The sequence below is a fragment of the Durio zibethinus genome, chromosome 15 (assembly GCF_047325235.1).
Source record: "Durio zibethinus cultivar Kanyao isolate XHJ-2024 chromosome 15, ASM4732523v1, whole genome shotgun sequence".
Lineage (NCBI taxonomy): Eukaryota > Viridiplantae > Streptophyta > Magnoliopsida > Malvales > Malvaceae > Durio > Durio zibethinus.
Genome location: NC_143176.1, coordinates 9,166,777 through 9,171,572, shown reverse-complemented (window position 1 = coordinate 9,171,572; position 4,796 = coordinate 9,166,777).

The following is a 4,796-nucleotide window of genomic DNA, read 5'->3' as shown; positions in this document are numbered from 1 at the left end:
ATAATTTTTTAATGTGAGTTGTAAGTTTTCATGAAAATCTAATTTCAAGAAAGTCAAATCACAAAAAATCCTAAATGGTATTTTAGTAATCTTATCCTTTCTAAAATGCAATCAAGATTTTTAGTGGGTTAAAATTATAAATATCATTTTCAAGCCCTATTAGTCCCACTTAGTTTCGAATTTTCAAAAATTGACAAAAGTTCAATACAATTTGACTAATTTCGATTGATTTTGACCAAATTTGATTTTGTTTGATTAGGTTTGATTAAGTTTAACCTCGGGGCATTTGGGTTAAATTGGTCCCAAATTGATTTTTAAAACTTGTCAAAATTAAAGAATTGTTAGATTTGAACTGGGTTGGACTTTAGAAGCATCAAGTTGGTCGAATTCCACTCAAACAAAATTAGGTATCTACATTATGTACATGTATTAGATGTTTCAACTGAATCACTTGATTTAATGAGAAAGTTCTTCAAGTGAGTTTATTTGTCACTACCATTATATCCTAATTCATCTTTGTTAAAGAATACTTTTTGAGTTTCAAGCATGTCATTTAGCTTTTGATGTCCCATATAGAATCTAGAAAAAAGGTTTTGTAAATTCACAATTTTCTTAGTCTAATCATCAACATTGAATTTCAAAACCTCAATTTTCTTTACCATTTCATTCTTTACCTTAGTCAAGAACTAATTTTCTACTTTTAATTCATGTTCTCATGGCTAAGTCATCAAAAGCATCTTACAATTTATCAAATGTATATGAATTTAAATCATTTGAATTTGAAGTTACCTTAGGCTCATCAAGAGCTATGAGACATAGGTTGGCCACTTCCTCCTGATTGGATTCATTATCGAAGAAGTCATTATCATTCTATATGGCAATCATTGCCTTTTTCTTTAGGTTCATTACATTTTACCTTATCAATAAAGGGCAACCAAATTTGATATGACCCAATTTATTGCACTTATAGCATCAAATTTGATCCTTTTTTCCTTCTACTTGATTCTCCATTGATTATTTTTCTTTGTGGTCTTTTTCTATTTGGGAACTTGTTCATATTCATAAAATTGCAATATGGCCATTTTTTCATCTTTATCAACCTCATCTTGTTAAATCTTTTCTTATGCTTCTTGAATGGTTAATTTAAAGGCTATTCCAACTTTCTTAGTTGATTCTTGTCCTCATTTAATCTTTATTTCATATGTTAGAAAAAAAACCAATGAGTTCATCTAATGAAAGTGTATAAGGATATTTTGACTCTTTAATGTTCGTTGCCTCCCAAACTTTAGTAAACTATTCAAGATTTTTTTTCACCATCTTTATATTGGAATATGTCTTTCCACGAGCCTTCAATCCATTAATGATATCAGTGAAGCGATTTGACATCTCACCAATAATCTCTTTCAATTTCATCTTGAAGAGTTCATAGTCATAAATGAGGAAGTTAATCTTGGTTTTCTTTACTTGATTTGTTTTTTCATGAGTGATGGTCAATTTGTCCCAAATTTCCTTTGCATTGTCATATAAGGAGACTTTATTGTTTTCACTAAGACCCAATGCACAAAAGAATGTATGCATTGCCTTAGCAATGCATTAAGCTATCTTGGAATCATTTACATCCCATTCGCTTTCTTCTTTGATAACTTCTCTATCTTTTATCTTTTTTTTTTGTTGGATAAAAGGACCATTTACAATTACCCTTCATACTTTATAGTTACTGGCTTGAATGAATAGTTTCATACTAGTATTCTAATATGAATAATTGTCACAAACAAAAAGAGAAGGGTTCATAATATAATAGGTTTCATTACTAAAGGATGTGGCAACTGTTTCAATTACCATGAGATATACTTCTTGTTGATCTTCATTTTGATTGAAGCTTGTTGATTATTTCTCTCCACTTATCACAACATCACTTTAAGCCATTTGGATCACTCCTAGGTTGATAGACCTACAAAACAGAATCCTAGTTATGATACCAATGGTTAGCTCAAAGTATTTAATAAATGAAGGTGAATTGATTAATTAAAAAATTTGATAATTTGATTACCAAATTAAATAATGATCACAAATATGTATTTCTAAGTAAATAAAGACAATATATATCCACAAAAAAATAACTTGAAAAGTAAAAGAGTAAAGATGGAGAATCAAACACAAAAAATTATAGAGGTTTAGTCCTTCTACAAGGCACTTACATTCTTTCCCTTAGCCTCTCTTGTCAAGGAGCTTAATCCATTATATAAATATTGAATGTTACAACCATTCCAAAGCTTGATACAATCAACAAATAGAACTCACAAACATTACACTTCCCTTCAAGCTTATAATCTTAAGGCTAGAGACAAGTGTTTTGCAAACTTAAGAACCCTTTTAAGGTTAGGTGTTTGCTAATTTGAAGTATAAATAAAATATATGAAGAATAATAAAAGGATCTAAATACAAGATGGGGAGTTATGAATAATAATAAAAGGATTTGAATACAAGATGGGGAGTTATGCTCTTTCACACTTCAATTTACTTTTTAATGCTTGAAGAAGATGAATAACAGATAGCAATAAATTTGCTTGGCTCTTAATAACTCATAATCTGGTGGAAGTCCTCTTTATATACACAGAAATGAGATAGGAGTTGTTGCCTTCATTTAATGTCTTAAATGCTTTATAAAAAATAATAAAAAAAAGACCATTTGAGGCTGTTAATGCTAAACCGATCAATCCATTTTTCAAGGGAATTGATTAGTTTTAGCTTTCAGGCCAAAATGTGTTTCTACAAAAAGACAACCGATCAATCCCCTTTTGGAGGGGATCGATCCAATTTAGCCAATTTCAAATCAATAAAGTTTTTGTAAAAAAAATTGATCGATCTTTTTTTGGAGGGGATCAATCCATTTTGCTAGTTTCAAATTTAAAACTTGTTTTGTATACAAAAATTTCAATTTTTATGTGCTAGAAGGTTCAACCCTATCCACAGGGGGATTGATTTCTTTTTTCTAATTTTGTATAAAACACAAAAGTGAGGTACTGGCCTTCTAACAGTGAGGACAAGATATGAGAAATGGAAATTGAGAGTTTTTTTTTTTTACCATATTTTGATCTTTTTTGGCTTTTTGTTGGTTGGGTAGTAAGCTTAAGTGTTGGGAAAGGATCGTGAGTGGTAATTTAAGGATGAAAATTTGCTTGAAAGCCTAAATGCCTGGTTGGTTGACAAAGATATGGACTTTGAGAGATATTGTCTATGATTGGGAAGTAAGGTTGATAAAAAGGATAAGAATTGCATTAGATGAAATTCTTGGAAAAATGCCCCTCAAGTGCAACTGCTTGCATCTCCTATTCATTCTTTTCCAATGTATTACCTTTTTTAACATCAATGGCATCTTTCAACTTAATCTTGCTTTTCTTGATTACATTTTCCATCATTTTTTTGGAAATCACCATGTCAGTAAACTTTTTAAGATATTCTTGATCATTCTTTCATAATAGGGAGTGCTTAGGGAGTTGACGAATAGAACAATGATTTCTTTCTCTATCAAGGGTGGTTGTACTTGGGCAACTACATCCCTTCACCTTTAAGCATAATCCTTAAAGCTTTTACTAACTCTCTTTTACATGTTTTGTAAGTACAATCTATCAGGAGCCAAGTCAATCACATGTTTATACTATACAATAAAAGCCCTGGCCAGATCTTTCCAGGAATGAATTTTTTTCCAATCTAACTAAACATACCTCCTTGCTGTGGGCCCTATAAGACTATATTGAAAATAGGCAATTAAAAGCTTGTCATTATGTGTGTGCCTTGTCATTTTTTAGTAGTATATGTCGATGCATATCGAGGGGCATTTTGTTCCATCATACTTCTTGCAGTCTACGACTTTAAATTTAGACGATATGACAAAATCAAGTACTAGACTTGATTCACTGGCATTAAAACTTCCATATACATCATGTCCTTCAATTACCTTCAATCTCTCTTCTAGCAATTCCTACTTATTCTTCATCTCCATATTTTTTGTCAATTCAAACATCCATTTTTATTTCTCTTATTTTTTTTAGGATTATCCAGATTACACACAGTAACGAGGTAGAAAAAAGTAGACCCGAGGTTAACATTTATCTGGATCAAGGATGGTTTAGCAAAAGTACCAATATAAGGTTGATAAGTTGTTGAAGATGCTTGTGTAATATGAGGATTCTGAACATATGGATATGTAAACCCTAGTAGATACAATGGTTTTTTAATAACTATTTCTTCTCATGTCTCGTGTGCTTCCACAATCCCTTTTCTCTTTGAAAGTCTTGCTATTATCTATTTTAACTTGGGAAACTATTTATCGATGTTTTGCTGCATCTCCCCAACTATTTCCCTTATTTCCTCCTATGCCTTTTCCACCCTTTTAATCCGATTAGCATTATCATTCTTTATTATTCTTGAATGAGTTCATGTATTATATGTGCAAGAGACTAACTAGTCTTGTTTATCAAGATCTAGGGGCCAATGACTCAAAAGCTAGATGAATGGGGATTTGGAAAACAGAGGTTAAAAATATTTTCAATAAAAAGAAAATAAGAAATCGTCTCCAATCTTTTTTTAAGGTGTAATTGGTTACCTAAAAATTGTCCTTTTATAAAACATTTAAAAAATGAGTTTTAAAGTTTTACAAAAGAACATTTTTACGATCTGCAAAATCAGAATTTGGATTCAGAAGTCAATTATGTGTGGGAAGAGATTAACAACCCCACAACACCCATTGAAAATAGTACCAATTGATTGCACGTTATCTTTTAATTTTGGTTAAA